Source organism: Ceratotherium simum, chromosome 2 (assembly GCF_057802395.1).
Source record: "Ceratotherium simum simum isolate JZ-2026a chromosome 2, ASM5780239v1, whole genome shotgun sequence".
In the NCBI taxonomy this organism is placed as follows: Eukaryota; Metazoa; Chordata; class Mammalia; order Perissodactyla; family Rhinocerotidae; genus Ceratotherium; species Ceratotherium simum.
In genome coordinates, this window is record NC_141901.1 from 99,327,480 (window position 1) to 99,348,982 (window position 21,503).

A 21,503-nucleotide genomic window follows, 5' to 3' on the forward strand; every position below is an offset into this window, starting at 1 on the left:
TCAGGCCTAAGATGGGCCTGGACTTCCTCTACTTTGCATTCTGACTTGAAAGTCAGGAAATGCATGCTTGAGGGGGAGATCTCACTAAATTTCGTGTCAGATTGTCCTCTTGCTAATTTAATCCTGTCATTCCTAGTTATGTCCCTTTGGAAAACCACCATCAGTCCTTCTTCTTTTGATATTTTTATGCTAAAAATATTCCCTGCACAAAGCTCCTGACTCTTTCACAAACACTCAGCTCTGAATGCCCCCCGAAGCGTCTGCTGCACTTCCCCCAGCACCGTCCCCAGCTTGCGCCCGCTTCCCCTCCAGCTGGGATTTGTCCAGAACCTCCCGCTGTAGGAGGAGAAGGAGGATGCAGCTATCTGTGGATGGGGCTCTCCGGAACCCTGTCAGTGTGGTCACGTCCCAGTTAGAGTGACAGGCTCCCCAAAGCGGGGGGCTGTTTAAGTTTTGTAAAAGCTGCCCTCCCCAAACCACTCGACATAAATGTTTCACGGCTGGCCTCCACGAGGCCAGGGCTGGGAGGTTCAGCTGTGAGGGTGTTTATATTTGTGGAGCTCTCATGAACATTTGCTGTGGGTTTCAAACAGCTGCTCTGCTGAAGCTCTGGGGATGGGAAGATCATGAATATTCAGGTGAAGCCACCAGAATGAACAGCCGTTAATAGAATAAATGCCTAAACAGTTGTGTGAGGCTTATTAAGACCTATTGGGGCTGAGATAATAAATCCCCACTCTGACATGTTGCAACCACTGTCGCTTAAATACTCTGGACCACCTCTTCCGAACCGAAGGAAAAAATGATGTTAGTTCTCTGCGCGAACACAAAGCAACACCTGGAAGCCTTGGCAAGGGGATGAGGTTTGGCAGAGATCTTCCCACGTACCAGCACATCCTCAGGAAAACGATGTGCTATTCGTTGTCCGTGTTGTTGAGGTTTTCTCAGTTGACAGCAGGCTGGAGTGGCCATTGCTCTTGGACTGAGAAAATCTGTCCTGACTCCCTCAGACGCTGGGACATCAGCTGAGCACCAACACAACCTCTGGGGCACAGAGCCCGCCCCGCAGCGCCCTCCCCATAGCCCCTGTGGCCTGGGGCCTCTCCCTCTGTCAGCCCCTTCCAATGCGGTATTGGAGGGACCAAATACATGCTAATATCAGGCCCTCGTCCCTTCTGCTCCATAAATCCATAGTGGGAACATGATGCAAAGATGGCAAATGTAAACGTGACCTTTCCAAGTGGCAACACCTGGTGTGTTGAAAAACCCACTGTAGACTGGGTTGGAATGTGCGTGCTGCAAACATGGGGATGGGCTGGCGGAGAGGTCTGTCTTCTCCTTCCGACATCGGCTGTCACATTGTGTTAGACCCAGTCAAACTGCTCAGTGCTGACACCAGAGGCCCAGGCATCAACCGAGGGGAGACAGAGGAGCCCACTCAGGTTCGCACCTGGAGGCAGACTCAGTAATGTTTGATCAGAAACCTGCTGTCAGTTCAGATAAAGGGCGCTTGACTTCAAACAAAGGCGACTGACTTAACGAAGGAAGCTTGTCCATGTTGGGCCACATGGGCTTCTCCAAGTGCTCGGGAGAGTGCTCTACACCAGTTCTGTCCAGTGAGTCTCCACACCTCTGAAGACACCCTGCCGTCCTGCTACAGGCCCTGAGTCAGCAGACTTTGGAAAACACACAACAGAGAAAGGCACGTTTCCCAGTGCGGCTTGGCGGGAGTGAGGATGCGGCTCTGGGGACGAATTATGCTCTGCCTGTCAAGGCCCCAGTGACGGAGACAAGTGATTGCGCGTCTCTGAGGAGCTGTTGCCCCTCCTGGGATATAGGCTTTATTCGACCTCATTTTGAGGATTAAAGGCATGTCGGCGCCAGGTAAAGGGGCCGGCCTGGTGGCCGCTCGGTTCTTGTGGTTCATTCACTCACCCAACAGTCATTCACGAGTCCTTCACTCCTCTCCCTGCCCGTTCCTCCCACCGATGACTTGAACAGGGTTAGGTTTAAAAAATTCCCTTGCAAAGTAGAGATTAGCTTCTTTCTTACGTAGTTTCAGATGTCGCCATGCCTTTAACATATTGGCAATTTGCATAAAAGCCAGGCAAATGAAAGGCTGTGTTCCTCCCCGGTGCCCTCTCCTCAGCCCTCCACACTCCACTCTCCATCGATTGCAGGCGACCTGGTTTTTAATATAAGAACCAAGTCTGTTCCGGAACCTTTGTGTCATGGTCAACGTTCCGGAGGAAGAACAGATGGAATAAATTAATTAGTCAAAGCATGCTTAATGGGAAGGACGTTTCTTTCCAAGAGTGGCCAAAGGGTAGGGGACATGGAAGGGACAAGCCTCGGCTGACGACCAGGCATTGATCTGTGTTTTAAATTAAGATGTACAGTTTTTTTCCCATTAACAAATCAGTCAGGAGGGTCTGACAGTTGTTTTTCCAGAGATGGGTCACAGAGTGACCCTGAAACTGTCCCAATGGCAGACTCCTCCAGGAGCAGGGAGGAGGCTCCTTCCACGGTTCTCGGGAGAGCTGAAGCGGCGTTTGTCTGTAATGGTGTCTCTTGGGAGGACTTGGAGGGGTTGGTTGATGCCTGAGGAAGCAGGGCCTGGCTGATGTGAGCAGATCACACCCCATTTCTCTTTCTCTCTTTGTTCCCTCCCTCCTTTCATGGGCTAACAGTCATTTCATCACCTCCCTTCTCCCCGCTCGGCACCCCTCGATAAAATGGTACTGCTCGCTCCCTGGGTTCTGATCAGAAGAGTCCCCTCCAGGATGGAGACCTCTGGGAATACTGCCTTGTTTTTATCACACAACAGGTGTGTGCTCTGGGCAAACGCATGCAGAGGGAAGACCCTCCAAAGCCCGGGGTGTGGGTTTCACACATTGACTGGACCTGCCCTCCCGTCCCGGGTCCCCGTCCCATGAAGCTACTCTACCATTCCTCTTTCCCTCTGAACCTGAACAAACTGTCCACAACACATGCTCTTTCTTCCAGTGCTGGAAAAGAAGAGCTGTTCCAGGCCGAGCGGAGTCCCTCTGAGATAGCGGTTTTATTTTCATCCAACAAACAGGAAAAAAATGCAAAATGAAGGTTGCTTTATAGATAGTCAATGCAGGAGGGGACCTCAGAGAGGACAGAGCCCAACCTGCCAGCACAGGTGAGGAAGCCTGGTGCGCAGTGTTCAATGACGCCCCAACGTCAGGGAGGTGGGGAGAGAGCCGGGCTGCACTTGGAGGCAACACTGGGGATCCGGTACACCCATGGAGGACTTGGCTGGAGGTCCTGCACTCCCTCATTAGCCCTCACCAGCCCTCTCTGGTCAGGTGAGGAAACAAGCGCTCGGGCAGTTAGGGACACACCTGAGGTCACACACCCGGTCATTGGCAGACGAGGACTCACACTGGGTCAGTTTGGTTCCCAGGCTGCAGGCGTCAACATGACTCAGCTGAGACCACCTTGCACGCTGCCCGTTTGAAGGAGAGCCCTGAGTCCAGGAGAGGACCGAGGGTTCCGTGCCCTGAAGCGGCCATGGTTGGCCAGACTGCCCGTGTTAGTTGCCCACGCAGAGCCGGTAAGACCAGGGGAAGTGGGGACGCAGATCTCCCATGCTGAACCTCAGCAAGCGAGCCGAAGGCACTTGCTTAATCTCCTGCAATCTTTGACTCAAAAAGACTTATTTTGCAGTTGTGGTTAGAGGTAATTTTAAACATGTTCCAGATGTGACTGGAGGCTGGTGAGCAGGTCTGTGGCATGAGGGAGCCGGGCCGCATGTGCGTGGGACCCAGGGCCACTCCGGAAGCAGAAGCAGGTGTCTCAGCTGAAAAGGTAAGGAGCTTCCTCTCCCTCTGGCTGGAGGAAACGGGGTAGGAGGGAGGGTGCCGCAGGTGGGCTGGGCGACTGGGAGGACAGGGCGGCCCCAGAGGGGAGGTGGCCTGATTCCGTCTCTGTGCGCGAGGCCGGGGCTGCGTGCTTTCTGGACCCAGGTAGACGTGGGCCTGCACTGCACCAGCTGTAGCTGGTTAGCAGCTTAACTGCTCTTAGCCTCCGTACACTCGTCTGTAAAACGGGGGTCGACACCTGCCTTATAGGGCTGTTTTGAGAATTAGGGAGAAGGTATGCAAGGAATCTAAGACAGAAAATGTTGGCTATTATGTTTTTATTTGTGGCAGGAGCAATAATTAAATCAATAGTTTTTGGAATTTTTCTCCAACTCTTTCTCTTCCTGCTCAAAAGTTGCTGAATTTTTACAGTGAGTGGATCCTAAGGAATATTTTTAGGTTTCCTGAGTTAGTGGATGGGGATACCCACGGTTCTACAAATAGAAGCGATGCAGGGCGTGGTGGAAGTGGCCACAGAGGAAGGAGTCTAGGGAGGCTGCATGGAGGAGGAGAGGTGGCAACAGCTAGAGGTAGCTTTGGGAGAAACACAGGGACTTCCAACGGGGAGTCAGAGGAGGTTTTGCTTTGTGATATGAAATGTGCCCTCCCGCTCCATCTTCACTGAGACGCCTTTGGTAAAAACCTGTGCAGTCGTGAGCCACAGGACGTTTCGGTCGACGACAGCCCGTGCATACAACGGTGGTCCCAGAGGGTGAGTACCGTACAGCAGAGGCGTGGAGCAGGCCGTACCATTTACGTTTGTGTAATGCACTCTGTGACGTTGGCACCACGACGAAACCACCTAACGACGCGTTTCTCGGGATGGGTCCCCGCCGTTAAGCAACGCATGACTGTATGACACGTCAGTGCTTTGGGGTGTGTTTGTGACATCCACCCATGGCAGGCTCTGGGAGGAGGATGGCTCAGGTGCCTCAGTTGTGCTGGAGTCACTTCCAGGAACTGTGTGCTGGGCGGGGCTCCTCTGCACTCTCTGGGTGATGCCCAGTGCGATGAACCTAGCGGACTCGTGGAGTGGTCATCAGCTGGCATGCTGGCCTGACCGGCTTTGGAGCTCAAAGAGCTTTCCCCTTGGTCACCTCCTTGAGTGGGTGAAATGGTGGCAGTTTGTGTGTGTGAAGGTGATGACGTTCAGTTTGGGGCTCTCAAATCTGGAACCTTTGAAAAATCTCGAGGAATGGGCAGCGTTTTTTAGGTGTCTTCCTCCATGGTGCATGTAGGGTTGGGGTGTAAAGAAGGAAGAACTCACGGGGGCTGTTTTAGTTTTTGGTACGCAACAGGTGAAAGTGCTAGTTGTCCGACAGTACCCATATGCGATCAGGCCTGCTCTCTGGAGGTCTTGAAGGACGTTTGCACGGGGTGGGGAGAGGCCAGAGGGCCCAGGCCTGGAGTCTCGGCTCTGCCACTCTCTTGGTGACCTTCACCACGCCCTCCAGCCTCTCAGGTCCCTCCTCCTTGGAGGGGAGTCAACAGTGGCCAACAGGGCCCTTGGGGAGATCTACAGGTTATCATGAAAGTGCGCTGTGAATAATAACAGCCTGACACAAATGTGGTAAAGCTCTGGACTCGGCCTTGGCTCCCATGCTCTCTGCTAAGGGGCCTGGGGCACCTCCTGGGACCTCCCGAGCCTCCATCTCTCAGAAGGAAAGGAGGCAGCAGTTCTGACTCTGCGGAGTTGTTCTGAGGATCAGAAGAGTGACACTGCAAAGTGTTTCATAAACAGTACGGTGCTGTAAGTGTGCAGGTTTACTGCTCTTACTGTTCGGGAGTTTTAGTATTGATCTCATGTAGATTAAAGAAAAAATGGAGCCGTTATATTAAACACTGCACAGGACACAGAGCCTTTAGTGCATGTAACACTCATTTCCAGGCAGAGGAAGAGCATAAGCCTCTCTGAAATGAAACACTCTTCCAAGCATTTTATTTGAACCTATTTTACCACGTGGCTGGCTGGGACAGAGTCCTTCTGTGGGTAACTCATGACTCACCCTCAAGCTTTTCCAACAACAGTGAAAGTTACAGCTATTTGATTTCCCCAATAAAGAGTTATTAGCAGTAATAATCCCCGAGAATATTAGGTTAGTGCCCTGTTCTCAGGCAGGTCCAGGCCGCTTCCCGAGAAACAGAACAGACGCAGAGACCCGGGCTCCGGCCCTGACCGCCGCTGCCTCGTGAGTCAGTCCACAGGCCACGGGCCTGGTCCTCCTAGCTCAGGGGCTGGAGACCTGGGCTTGTACGGCCTGCTGGACCGAGGGGTCTGCGAGTCCTGAACTCCACAGGCCCTAAACCAACAGAGCATCATTTCCTCAGACCTGCTCCTCGTTGGTCCCGTCTGGCTGGCGACACCACCTCTCCCTCGTCCCGGAGACCCGAGTTTTCAGCGTCACCATTGGCACTACCCTCTCTCTTCCCAGGCCTGTCAGGACTAGACCATGGCCAGTCAGGCAAATCACCCGCCAACATCGGCCATTTGTCACGTCCTGCCCGTTACGGCCCCCACTGTCCCATTCAGGCCCTTCCTGTTTTTGTGTGGACACGGCGGCTTGCTTGTCCTTATGATCCTGTCACATCTAGGTGTTCTACCTGTCCTTCCACACGATCCTCTCTCCACGCATTTGCATTCTGGGTTCCTGAAAGCACGGGTCTGACTGTCCCACCGCCCTGCTCGTAAGTCACCCGGGGCTCCCTACTGCCTAGAGCATAAGGCTTCAATTCTAGGCCCCCACAATCCGGTCCTTTCTGACTGATGCTTAGCTACCCCCAACTACCAGCTGTGTCCCAGATGCACTCTGTGGTCCTTTCTCCCTTCCTGTGTCCATGCAGCTCTCTCCACATGTCACATCTCTGCCCATCCTCCCAGGAGGCCCAGAGCTGATGTCTCTCCCTGATGGGTCCCTTGGCAGGAGGCAAATGCCTTTCTGAACTCTATGCCCACAGAGCTTTCTGCATCTCACGTCAGCTCTGGCCCCCACCCTGCACCATGACCTATGTGTCACAGGCAGGGAGCACAGGGATGCCTCCTCAGAGAGGACCCTTTAAAGTGTGTTGTCCCCTATTATTCTCTCTCACAGAATCTCATTCTTTTCTTATGAAACACTTAACATTTACGATCTTGTGTTCGGATGTACGCTCATCGCTTAGCATTTGCCTCGCTTTGTGCCCTGCATACTCCCTGCGCTCATGGACGAAGCTGGCTTGTGTCTGTCGCCAGGGTGTAGCGAGGTGCTGGCTCGTGGTACAAGTTAGAACAACAGCTTAGTAAGCGAGCAGGTGAATGACCTGTGGGCCTCCCTGCTGGCCCGCCAGCCTCTCAAGGGGCCCCTGGCGTCTCAGCCGTCCGTCTACCCCAGTCCTCCCTCCAGCAGGCACCCACCCAGCAGTCCCTGAACTGGACTTTAATTTGGGGTCTTTGTTTCTTCCGACTGAGTGAGGAAACTGCTGTGGCTGACTTGTTGGCCTTTGGATTCGTCCATGAAAGAAACGTGATAGAAAAGTGTGCAATTAGATAGGCTGCTTGCACTCTCGCCGATTTCCACATGGAAGGCCCCAACACGCTTCCCAGTAAAGAGACTCTTTGTGGTAATGCAGATCAACAAAGCAGACATGAGCAGCAGAAAGATAATTAACCAATTTCTGACGTGAGTCTGTTTACACTGCGACTGTCGAGGGTAATCATGTTAGTTTAAGAAAGACCTCTTGCCTTAATTCTAAGTGTTCGCACATGGAAATGTTGTCAAGTGTGGGCTCTGGCTGTGAAATTGGCGTGTGTAGAAATTTATGTCATACGTGTTCATATTGGGGATAATCCATAAGTTTGATGAGGGCAGAACATAATTTATTTGTGAATTAGTTGATCAAATTGTGCCACCGTTCGTCTATTTATTATTTAGTTCTCTCATTTCTCACTCACTCATTCAGTTTCTCACTTGACAAGGACCAGAGTGGGGCCTGTGGGCTGAGTAGAGCGAGGCCTGTAAGCAAAAACACGGCACAGACCACGAACCCCTGGTGAGAGCTTAGGTGCTTAAAATGACCACAAAAGGCTGCACGGAGAAGTCAACATGAAAAAGGTGATCTTCCCTTTGACGAATAAAGGGAATATGTGGTCTTCGTTCAGGAACTTAATATTGCTCTCCTTTGGGTGCATTTGGTCATTAGACATATTGTGTGTGTGTGTGTGTGAGTGTCGATTCATCATGTATGTGTGTGTATGAGTATAGTGAACTAGCCATGCCTAAATTCTGCCTGTGAAAGAGAAATGGAGGAAATTAAAATTTCTAGTTTTCAAAATCCATTATTTACTAAATAATTTTTTTAAAACTGTAGAACTTATCGTTCAAGTAATCTCCTGAGTGGAAAGCCAGTAGGCAGTCAGGTGAAAAGGCTGGTGAGTGGCTGGGGTGGGGCCCGCGTGCGTCGCTCCACCTTCTTTCTCCAGAGCGTCCAGGGCCTCAGGTTACACAGCATAACTCCCCAGGATTCAATCATTATCTCTGTTGTCTCTCTTCCATCTTTTTCCTTTAATTTTCAAAGTTTTTTTTACTAGATACATGTGATTAATAGATCAAGAAGCAATCAAAATACAACTAGCTATGGGCACCGCTCTCCAGGTATAAGATCCCCTCAGACACACAAGAATCCACCAATACCAGGTAAAGAAAGAGTGGGCATGTGTTAAAGTCTCTAAACCTGCAAGAGGGTCATCCACAGCATCCTCTGCAGCCTTTGACCAGATCACAGAGGTGAACGGATCCCTAATGTGATTCCTGTGTGTCTGGGATGATTCAGGCCCATCCAACAGTGAGAAAATAGTGCATGCCCATGTGCCAACCGTCGGCATAAGAATAAAACCCAGCAGCCACTATGGAAAACAGTATGGAGCTTCCTCAATATATTAAAAACAGAAATGCCATATGATCCAGCTATCCCACTACTGGGCTTTTATCCAAAGAACCTGAAATCAACAATCCAAAGAGGCTTATGCATCCCTATGTTCACTGCAGCATTATTCACTATAGCCAAGACATGGAAGCAACCCAAGTGTCCCTCGACAGATGAGTGGATAAAGAAGATGTGGTATATATATACCAGGGAATACTATTCAGCCACAAAAAAAGACAAAATCGTCCCATTTGCAACAACATGGATGGAACTTGAGCGTATTATGTTAAGCAAAATAAGCCAGACAGAGAAAGACAAACACCACATGATTTCACTCATGTGTGGAAGATAAACTAACACAGAGATAAAGAGAACAGGTTAGTGGTTACCAGAGCGGAAGGGGGTGGGGGGGTGGGTGAAAGGGGTAAACAGGCACATAGATAGGGTGACAGATAAAAACTAGACTATTGGCGGTGAGCACAATGCCATCTATACAGAAACTGATACATAATAATGTACACCTGAAATTTATACAGTGTTATAAACCAATACAATCTCAATTAGAAAAAAAGAATAAAACCCTGTAACTTACTGGACGCCTCTGTTTACTCCTTTCACTGCGCCCTCCTGCCCTCACACAGCCTCTCTTCCCTCCCTTCAGGCAATCATTCCTCTGCATTTGGGGTGGTCACCGTCAGCCTGCCATCCTTTCTAAAGGCCAGAGGGGTCGTTTGTTTTGCATGAACTTTAGATTCAGTTACTCAGTAAGGAGAACTTCCAGTTCTTTGAGATTTTCTACCTTGGATTTCCACCAAGTTCCTTTTTTATTCGTTGATTTGCCCCCTGAAGATAATTTAAACTCGACTGAGATAGTTAAGTAGGTGGTTTCACTCAAGTGTGTTGTTCCACGGAGCCCACAGTCAAGCTCCCTGTTAATTCAGTTCACTTAGGGTGAATAGCAGTAAAATCGGGAGGAACCAGGATGGTTTAAAAATTGAAACTGGGTTATTAATCCTGGGGGAAGGCTAATGAGGAGACATTTTGGGAGCATAATTGCCATCCAACTATGTTAGGGGCTTCACCCTCCTTCCTACTCCTGACACCTGCTCGGTCACCAAGTGTTCTCAACTCTGCTTCTTAAACCTCTCTCGGCCCCGTGCCTCCCTGGGCATCGTGCACACAGGCCCTCGTCCCTCCGGCCTCCTCTACTGTAATAAGTTCTCAGCCCTTAGTGATCCTGGTCTCTCCCCACTGATCTCATTCTTTCCACTGAACCCAGAGACGTCTTTCTAAAACACAAATCAGAGAAGGTTACCCCGTTTATCTCAACATCTTCCAGTGGCTCCCCACGGCTTTCAGGGTCAATCCAGTCTTCATGGTCGAGGTCCCTGCCTACCTCGGCACTTCACCCCTTAGCCTTCTCCCCTACCGCTCGTGCCTCAATCGTGTTTGCTCCACTTAGTTTTCTCCTCCGTGTAGATGCGACGGTGCCCCCTGTGAGCTCCTACTTGTCCTTTGAGGTTTAGGTCCAGCGTCACTTCCTCTGGGAACCTTTTCTTTATTGCCCCTTGAGTTCTCATAACACCTGCACGCTCTTCTGTCTTCACACCCAGTGAACTGCCTTGTAGGGTTTTACTTGTCTGTCCCCCTGTCTGGACTGCAGGCTCCTTCAAAGGCAGGACTGTTGCTTATTTCTGAACCACTCCCCCATGCCTGGTCCAATCCATGTTCGTGAAATGGATGAATGCGTGAATGGACGAAACTAGAGGGAGATGATTGAAAATCATGCCCCGCTTGAAGGTAAGCTCCAAGAAGCGTGGGGTTTCCACTGCTTCCTTCCTTGCCGTAGGCTCTGCACCAAGAACTGTGCAGGGTACATAACTGGCTCTCAATATACAGTTGACCATCAAATAAACTAAGGTTTCTTCTGTGTGGCTCTGAAGGGTAGAACTTTGACAGTGGGTGGAAATTCCAGAGAAATTGTCCAAGGGAACGTTCTAGCCCAGTGACTTACCAGCAAGGGGCTCAGTTCTGTGATGCCTTAAGCCAGCAGAGGTCAGGTCTGGCAGCATGATTGGCACTCCCTTCCCATGGGATAATTTCCAAGACATGGTCTGTGAACCCCCTGGGAAGCACCTGCACCGAGTTGCCTGAGGTGCATGTTAACATTGCAGGTCCCTGGGTCCCAGAGTTGCGGGATCAGAATTTCTGGGGTGGCCCCAGGAATCTGCATTTTCACCAGCTTTCCACTTGCTTCCTGTGGACACTAGGAAGGCTCACCAATGCCATGGGCCACTCTGAAAGGCTAGCGAATACCCTGTGACTGCGGGAGACCTGCAGGAGGTTAGGCAACGTGGTGGGGCAGCACGAGGTGCGTGGCTGACTCCCCCGCCCCACCCCTCGGCAGTCTGCAGACAGCACCGTGTAGCCTCAGTGATATTCGCTGAAGAGAACGAATGGCTTCAAAGACTTGTTCATGTAAAGTCAGGTGAACACACGTAAGTGATACTAACTGTTCTCTGTATACTTAGGAAAGACTGAACGATTCATATGAACCAACAGTCAGATCTGGTTATTTTTTGGACTTGAAATTCCCTTCATATTCTCAAATAACACCACAGATATGAAGTTGCTAAATTTCTCCCCTAACTTTTTTATAAACGTCACATTTTTTTGAGCATTACGAAATCCCCATAAAGAGGAATCCCTTCAAGTTCACTTGAAGCTGACCTGGAACAGGGAAAATGGGGCTTAAAATTGAGGAACCACAGTCATAACGACCTTAATCAATTTGCAAAACTCACCAGGAAGGAGGATGTAAAGATATATAAACACAGCGCTTACAACGTAAACAAATTATTTCGTTTGGCAGGAGACGTCTTTGGGGAGGGTGACAGGGGCTCCTTCCTCCCTGTGTGGCGAGTTTTGTCTTGAGCGTTTACAAGGCCTCGGCACTCTCAGGAATCCTATTCTAATCACCTTGACACTTTCCTGCCTGGGATCTTCCCTTCCAATCAACAGAAATACCAGCAGCAGAAGGAATCAAGAAATCCTGTCTGGCTGCGAATGCCACCTCTAAACAAACTGGAGGACTTCCCAATTCTTGGTTTTGGAATTTTCAGCAGGTGACATTGATTCCTCCAAGGATAGGCTATTGATCTAGAGAGCAGGTAATCATTTTTACCCTTCTGGTTTTAATGCATTTCAATGTCTGTATTTCCTATTGATTTGGGTGTTTAAAAGAAATGATTAAAATGCTGTCGCCCAGCTAATGATCATTTGCTCTTCAGACATGGCCTGAGGTATTGCTGAATATTATCTCCCCATACCACAGTCTTTCACTTGTTGGGGGACACTGTGTATAGTGGGTTGGAGGGTGGCCCCTCAAAATATACCTCTACTCAGAACCTGTGTATGTGATCTTATTTGGGAAAAGGTTCTGTGCAGTTGCAATTAAGTTAAGGATTTCAAGATGAGGTAGTCTTGGATTATCCAGGTAGGTCTGAAATCTAGTGACACGTGTCCTGAGAAGAAGAGAAGCCTGGCACGGAGGAGAAGGTGATGTGAAAACAGAAGCAGGGATGGAGTGACGCATCTACCACCCAAGGAGCCCCAAGGGCTGCCAGCAGCACCAGGAGCCAGGAGAGAGGGGCAGGCCTGCTCCTCCCTCACAGCCTCCAGCCCTGTTGACACCTTGATTTCAGACCCCCCAGAATGGTGAAAATATAAATTTCTGTTATTTTAAGGCACCCAATTTGTGGTAATTTGTTATAGCAGGCTACCCAGGAAACTCATCCATGATGCTTTGGACCCAATATTTCCAGTTTATTGCCAGCCCGGTCTGCTATGAGGCCAGACTGATCCTCAAGTTAGAGGCCTCCTCCTGTAGGTTCTGAGGGATTTTACTCCACAGTCGATGCTGGGCATCCCTTGGTCGTTGACGGTTGGTCCGTGCTGTGCTAAGAGACTGACGTGCATTAGCTTATTCTGTCTTCATGGTACATCTCTGAAGCTGGTCCTCTCGTTTTCTTCCATTTTCTGAATCAGGAAACGGGCTCAGAGGATTTACCTACTGCAAGTTTGGACCATTACAGTGTTGAGAGCAGGGCTGTGCTCTGAACAGGCTCAGCCTCTCTCCAAAGGCTTGTCTCCAAACCGTCGGAATTTCAGGGCAGAGAGGCACGAGGGCCGGGCCAGGCTCAGAAGAACTGTGGCACCGGTGAGGGCGTCCCTGCAGACCTGTGTGACTTCTTAGATTCTAGAAGCCTCTTGACTTGAGAAGGGTGGTGGACTAACTCAGAAAACGACTCCCAAGGTGAATAACTCAGATCCGATTTAATTCCCCAAACGGCGTTACGAAAAATCATCATTGACACTGTTGCAAGTTCCTTCAAGTCCTGAGATGTTGAGGTCACTCACGAACAGAAGAAACCACCAACTTTAAATTTCAGAATCTACTTAGTTTGTGAATCATTTCACATTGAAAAATGTATCTTTATGCTAGAAAAAACATTGGCAAATAGCCCTCTAATCTCTGTGTGGGTGGGATTTTTTTAAGTTTAAAATTAGTGGAAGGAATCAGACAGGCAAGTTTAGATAGGTTTGACTGCATAAAAATCAACTACAGACTGCAGGTCCACAGTATTTTAAACAAAATTAAAGGGTAAATAAACATCTGGAGAAACACTTGCAGCAAATATAAAGGCAGACTTAATAGCTTTCAGGTATAAAGACTTCACGCGTGTCGATGAGTGAAGTAAGAGAGTATCGAGGTAAGTTATGGTATGTTCATGCGAGAAGACATTAGGACACCGGCTACAGGGTGTTAGGAAGGGTCTTCAGCCCCAGGAAGATGCTCATTATGAGATGCAAATCCACAAAGCAGGCTCTAGGACATGCCATAATGGAAGGCAGCATTTATTCAGGGCTCCGCGTGCACCAAGCACAGCGTTGAGTGCTTCCCACACCTTATCTTGCGAGTCCCACAAACCTAATGAGGTAGGTGCTATTGCCGTCTCCATCTTATATCTGAGGAACCTACGGCTCAGAGAGGTTGAGGAACGTGCTTAGCGTCGTCCAACAAATTCATAACATAGCTGGGATCAAATCCAGGCCTGTCTCCCAAGCTGTAACTCTTTCCGTTTCTAATGGCTGTAGGTCCCTTGGTGCCTCTCCTAGTCCCTTGCAAATAATTAAGGCTTGCAGAATTGGGGAAGGCGGAGGAACTTACTGATTAGGAGAAGAGGCCTTACAATCAGACAGATCTGGGTGGCCCTGGAGGATGTGACTGCTCCCAGCCTCAGTGTCTCCACTGCAGTAATTGTGGTGAGGACGGAGGCAATTCACACACTTGGAGGACTTAGCACGCTGTCTAGTGGATAGAATGCGTCCAGAAGCTGGCAGGTGATACTGAGTGGAATGGAATCACGCCTCTTTGTGTAACAAGGCAAAGTATTTATCATCTTCACAGTTGGTACTAACGTGTTTCTTAGGGAGGAACCTGTCTTGGTTTGGGGAAACAACCTTGGAGATTCCCTACGGGGGTCTGAGGTCTGAGTGCTGTGTCTGACCTTCAGCACTCCAACCCCCACTCCAGGGAGAATGGCTCACACAGTGGCATCCGAAAAAATAAGACGTTTTTCTCCTGAGTGGGAAGGGAGGTGGGGAGTAACAGGGGTGGAGAAGCGTGAGGTGAGGCTGAGCTGGGGGAGGACGTGAGTGAACTACGGAAGGGCCGAGTGAAGAGCCCTTGAGATCCCGGCTGCTGAGATGTGCCAGCCTCTGACATTTCCAGCTGCAACTCCACACCTTCCCCTCCCGTCCACACCCCCTGATTTCTTCCAAGCTCTGCAGAGTTCACAAGCTTTGCATGAACTTTTAAATAAACAGAAACGACCTCTTTCATGGCCAGGTGGGCATGGGCCTCAGCAGCAATGGCCTTACAAGAGCAGCCTGGAGACCTGGATGACAAAAGCCCCTCCAAGAATCATCAGAAATCTTCAGATTCCCACAAAGTAGTGGGACCCACACTGACATATGGAGCCAGGGGACCCCTATGGATATTGTGTTCCCCCCTGTTGCCTTCCTATCCTTTGCACATGATAACTGCTCAGCAGAAATTTGCCAAATAACTGAGGAGAACAATGAAAAGCCCATCTGTGTGGCTCAGACTCTAACTCGAGGAAGGGAGAGACCCCCGTGCCAGCGGAAGCCGGGAAGGCTTTGTTCCAAAGGACTCACTTCCGACGCCTTGGAGAGCTGACCAACAGCGAGTGTTGCTGTTGTCTGGGGTTGGGAGGAGCAGAGGAACGGAGAGCGTTGGTGCAGCCAGCCAGCTCTGCCCCGTTATAGTCTAGTTCTCGCTATTTTGGATACCTCTGGAGGATACAGGGATTTCACTGGAGTGTGGTCAGAGAGAATCAAGCTGTTGGCATCACAGAGGAGAGAGGCCCAGTGGGTTCATTCTGGATGGGAGCAGATGATGCCCAGACCCAGGTGCAGGCGTCTGGTGTGACCGGAGAGGAGGGGGTGCCGGGAGCCCAAGTGCTCAGAGAGGAGGGGGCTGAGCCACAGGACAGTCAGCTTGCCCGTTGCCTAGGAAAGGGCACCTTGGACGCCTCTCAGTTGGAAGATATTATCTCCAGATGGAGTCCTCTGCCTGCTGGCAAAGTCAACAGCATTATTTGGTAATATTTTGATGTGCTATTTATGTGGAAAGGGGGTTTATTGACATGTCTTTCACATCATGCACAAACAGCTCTAACTTTTCTCTCTGAGAGGGACTGTAGCCATGAAGATGGCAAATCTTGGAAAGGGATTAGGGGGCAAAGAATGGGCCGGGCATGGGCTCTGGCCCAACACCATGTGTCCTGGCTGAAGCGTCCAGGCCAAGGCTTGATTTGCATTCAGGCTGTGTCCCTGGTTGGTGAAGCTGGACTCGCTTGTTGTCCTGATGAATCTGGCAAAAGCTCGGACGAGGGGTGATGCTGAACGGGAAGCACTGTGGTGGGTGGGGAGGGGGGGCTTGGGAGGGTCACCAGGGGCCTCATGTCGAGCGTTTGCCTGTTCATCATCTCCACTGGGAAACAACTTCAGGAAAGCAAGCAAAGGGGTTCACGTTGTTTTAGTGACCCCTGAAAAAACTTGCCCATCTCTGCTCAGAAACGGGTGCCTCCCCTCCAGGCAGCTTTTGTTTTAAGCACTTAGCTTCCCCACACAGTTGCAAGTTCATTTACCCGTTATTTCCCTCTCTCTCTCTCTCTCTCCCTCTCTCCCTCCCTCTCTCTCTCTCTCTCATGAAATCACTTTAGTCAGCACAAATTTGGAGGCAGAACCAAACCCAGTAATAGCATATCTCATGCTGCTATCAATTTTCCACCAGAAGAACACTTTGGGACACCAAGTCCTTTGTTTCCAGAAGCTCGATTCAACGACATTACATGAGTGACTACAACACCATAGCATGTTCTGCACCGTTTCAAATTGTAACCTGCAAAAGGGAAGAGCTTGGCTCGTGGCCAGAGGGTAATGATTTCAGTTCTTAAGAAAATCTAGCAACCATTATACCACATGCAACGTTTTTTTGCTGTGGAAATTCAAGAATCAGCTCTAATCAAATAGCAAGCCCTCCACCCCTCCTCCATTTTGCTGTGGTTCCTGTTACTAGCAGGCCTCCCACGTCTGTTTTGGCTTAAAAAAATAAATAAGATTACAATATGTTTTAAAAAATTGGGCTGAATCAGACAACTGTATATTTTAGAAAACGAAGGGAAAATGTAAAACCGGCTAATCACGGTTCCAGATTCAGTCTTCAGGGCCCTAATTGGTCCCATCCCAAAGGTAACATTCTGTCTTAATTGATGAGCGAGATGGTTACAATTATGTAAAATAAAACTGGGCCTGCTGGAAATGCCATGTTTTCTCGTTGAGCAGGGACCGCCAGCTTTTATGACAGTTGATTGCAAAAGGGTGCAGCCACTTTGCTCCTCTTCCCTGTCTTGGTTTGGCCCTCGCGCGTGCGTGAGGTCGCCTCCTCAACGGAGTGTGGACGTCAAGGGGAATTGCATGCCACTATGTTTTCCCTGGGGTCTGGGGAGGCAGCATAGAGGGTCAGCATTTCCAGCGTCCACTTTGTAAGTCAGTTAAAAAGAGCGGATGGGGCCGAACGCTCGCATGTTGTTGGCAGAGCGGTTTTCCTGAGCGTTTGCGCCCACACGCGCGGCTCATGCTCGGCCTCATAGGAAACAGATGGCAGCGAGTGGGTGCTCACAGGAGGTCACAGGATGCCAGCCCACGATGGACCCACAGCCCTGCCGGGACTCGTGGAGTCTGAACAGCGACGCTGGTAAGGAGCCCTCGCCCCCTCTTGGACCCCGCGGCCCGTGTGCCTCTGCGGAGAGCGCCCTGCATGGAGGCCGGGGCTGGGGTGCTGGATGTGGCCGGGGGTGGGGGTTATGCAGTCAGGGGAGGCAGAGGCCGCCTCGAGGGGATGGAATACCTGCGCCTCCCTGGAGGGCGAACCCAGCGAGCCCCGAGCGTGGTTGTGTGTATTCATCGCCCTCCTGCCCGAAACGCCAGCCGTCAGGGCGCCTTCATATCTTGTCTCCACTCACTCTCTGCCTCCCAGGATGCCAGTCTGTCAATGTCCCCACGGCCTGGTATAGTTCAGAGCCTCCTCATGTCTCCCCCGGACTGTCGCAGTGGATTTCTACCTGGCCTCTCTGCTTCCAATCTTGCCGCCTCTAATTCACATGGTGGCTGGAGTGAGACAAACCTGACCAGAAGACTTCCCTGTCTACACTCTGCACGGTTCCCAAGAGACGCAGAATGGAACATACCTGTGGCTACCTGCTTATTTGTGTAATTATTTGTGGAATGTTCTTTTGGCTGCCAGCTCACTCCTGGGCCCCGGGCATTTGCACTGCACCGGGCTCCGTGTGGTAGGGCAGCGGGGTGTGAGGGGGGGCCCTTGGTAAGCTTCTGTTGACTGAGTGAAAACGTTTTCCTTGAGCACCACCCCCCAGGACATTGTACAGGTGTGCTCGTATATTTTTCCACAAGCAAAGTATCAGAGCTTTGTCAGTATTCCTCTCTTCCTCTCGGCCCACATAGATACATAAACAGAGAAAGCAGCAGCCCTTGGGCCGACGGTGCAGTGTGCACATCCTTAGCTCCTCAGGAAGGCCCTGGGACAGTAACGGTGGGTTCAGCAGAGAGCATTGTATTTTGCTGTTACTTTTTGTAGGCCCTCAAGACCTCAGGGCTGCACGGTCTTAAATCTCCTTGTTCAACAGTCTAATGTCACAGAAGAGGGAACAGAGGCCTGAAGAGGAGATGTGACTTCTTGGGTGACCAGCACTCAGTCCAGGGCGTGGGCCAAGATGAGAGCAGGACTCTGGCCCCAGTACCTTGTTCTGTGCTGGCAGCAGCCCCAGGTTATTTGGAAAACAAGCAAAATCCCTCCATGGCGCCCCCTTTGGTTCCATTTCACTTTTATAGCACCCCATTCATTTCCTGTTTTTATGTTATTTGTGCTCCAGGCCCCAGGGGGAGCTGTTCTTGAGAAGCAGGCTGGGACAAGGGAAGGGGGTCACCCTGGAGTCGGAGCCGCCTGGGCTACAATCCAGGCTTCGGGACTTCCTCGCCTTATGCACTTGAGCAAGTAGCTCTCTGAGCCTCGGTTTCCTCACAAGATCCCCTCCGGGAATTGTTATGCGGATTGGACCAGCAAACGCATGCACAGCCCCTGCCTTGTTAGAGAAACTCTGTGAATACTCAAGGGCTCTTCCTTCCCTCTTCTCGCAGCCATCGTACTCCCCCACCCTGAGTTCTCTGTCACACTCTCCGCGTGGCTACCAAACTACTGCATTTCTTCCTTCTTTCTGCCCCCTTTGCATGTATCCCGAGATGACATGTGCATTGAAATAGGATCCTTCTGGAATAATTTATAATATTTTGATTCTTACATAGTATAAAATATGTAGTTTATTATATACTATATGTTTTTATTATGTAAAAATAAAAATATCCTTTTCTACAAAGATAAATAAAGTACTAGAGTCAGTGGATGAAGTGGAGATGTTGTGGCCTTTGGAATCAGACGTGGTGTTGAGTTGCCAAGTCCCCAACTGCCAACGACACGTTCCTGGGAAAGCTGTTATAACCTCCGAAAGCCTTAGTTGTCTCTCCTGTAACCTGGGGCTGGTGATTTCCACCTCCCGAGCCTGATGTGTGGATGGAGTGGAACGACGGCCGCTGCCTGGTTCAGAGGAGGCTCTTGGGAAAATGCTAGTCCCTTCCTACCATCTAGTACAGCCTGGGGCCATTGGATGTAACCCCAACAATTCTTTGCTGAATTACCTTGAATTTGTAAACCCTATAGGATTGAATTTCAGGTGGGGTGTAGTGGAGAAGAAGAGGGGAGTTCACCAACAAACATGCCCTGAATCCCCTTGTGTGCCAAGGGGCAGAGATTCTGGAGGGGTTCACCGCGTCCCCATGACCCCTCAGTGGCCTCACTGTCTAGGGATCAGCAGAACAAACATTTCACAGTAAACAAGTGTCATAATGTGGCCATCTCATCTTCCTCTTGAGGTGGAGAAGAAATTTTTCTCTTGACTGGGTCTGGCAGGACATCTTTCCAAAGGCGCTTGGGTGTGAGGTGGGGCTTGAAGGGAAGGCGACCAGTCAGAGTTCAGAGAAGACCAGGCCCAGGAGGGAGGGGCTTGCTTGTGGCCTGCTGAATCCCATCTTACAGTTTACCTGGAGGTGGGATTGCTGGTGGGGTCTGAAGCTGTGGAGTACAGCTGACTGGAAATGTCCTCAGTGACATTCACAGAAGCCATTCCGGATCCCGGTTCCTGGTTGTCACCTCTCTAATTCCACCACGTGGGGGGTAGTGTTACTGGAGGAGGGGTGGTAAACAGCATCAAAGCAGACAAGCTATGGGGTGGGGGTCACACCAGTCCCCACACGCTTCATTCTCAGTAGTTGTCACATTCATGTTTTAGCTTATCCTATGCCAGGTATTGTCTGTGGCAGAGCAAGGGCGAATGGTATCCACAGCTAAGGTAGTGAACCTGTGTCTCTCCCGCCACCTGTTCAGTCCATTTGGTTCTAGAATTCTCAAGAGTAGCATCTTTGTGGTGGCTCCATGCACTGGTTCCAGGGACGTGTGTCCCCTCTGACTCCCACCCTGAGGGTTGGTGTTTGGCACAGTGGATACCACAGTGGTGCACAAGATAGTCATGTTCTCACGTTTACGTCTAGAGTGTCAGTCAACGAGTGCAGAGAAAATCTCTGTGGAGTCTGATCAGTGCTATGACAGACGTAACCACGCGGTGATTTGAGGGAAGAGAAAAGGGAATTGAAACCTGATCATGGTGTCAGAAAGACTTCTTGGAGGAAGTGATGCCTGAGACAGGGCCTGGAGGGTCAGTCTGAGAGAGTAATTCAGGAGAGGTGAAGAACTACTGTGTGTGAGGCACTCTTGTAGGTATTGAGGTCACAGCAGTAATGAGCAAAAGAGAGTTCCTTGTCTCAAGGAGCCTTCCTTCCAGTGGGGACACAGTGATGGCAGAGGGAGCAGCATGTACAGAGAACTGGGGGTAGTGAGGGAACCGCCTGTCTTCAGCATGGCTAGAACCTAGAGTCTGTGGGGGCGGGGGAAGCAAGGAGCGGGGCTTGGAGAAAACAGGAGGGCAAACCTGGCCCTGAAGATGGTGGGAGCCACTGACAAGTCTTAAGCAAGAGGGTGACGTGATCACCTTTCCCTCTTAGAAAACTCAGTCTGGCCACAGAAATGAAAACGAATTGGAGGGAGGAAAGCTGTGTGACTTTGGACACGTTGTTTAACCTCTCTGAGCCTCAGTTTCTTCATCTGTGAAATGCGAGTGTTGCCCATCTCGCAGGATAGCTGCCACGTTACACAAGGCAAAATAAGTCAACTGGCGCTAGCGTTTCCCAGCCTGTGCTCTCCACACGTCTCAAGATGACTTGTTTCTAAGAAGCCCAAGTGCCAGAGGGATTTCAGGGAGTGGCTCCAGAGGAAGAACTAGGTAGGCTGGGCTGGGCTGGGCCAGGTTACAGGCAGGTGGGGAGCATAGACATCAGCCCCTGTTCAGAATAGAGCTCACAGTGGGTGCTGTGTGTCTAAGGATTATTGCTGGAGTAGAATGTGTGGAGGGGGAGGAAAAGTGCTACTTTGAGACAAATACTGGTAGAATCCCTGCCAAAAGAGCAGAGCCTTGTCTGGGACACACCCTCATGGGTGCGTTTGATCCTCAAGAGCCTCTGACACAGCCAGGAAGAGCTGCGGGGACAGAGAAAGAGAGATCCCGATGGATATGAAATTAATGGGAATGCGCGGGGCTGGGAGCAGACAGAGAAGAAGAAATGAGAGGAATCGAGGGAAAGAGTGGAGAGAACAGTGGCAGGGAGTCAGGGAATCTGAGGAGAAGGCAGGCAAGTGAGAAGTTCCAGGTGCAGGCATGGCCGAGAGGTTTTGAGAAGAGGAACATCTCATAGTGACTCTTACATTATCTGCTGTGTTCTATTTTGTAACCACCCATCATTGTTCTATATTCTCAGGAAACTGTTTGAGAATGATATTTGGGGTAAATCAAGGAGAAAGGTAGACCTGTGTATTTGAGTCAGCATGGAACAGAGAGTAGAGGACAGACACTGGAAGGGAGGCAAGGATACTTTTTAGATTTA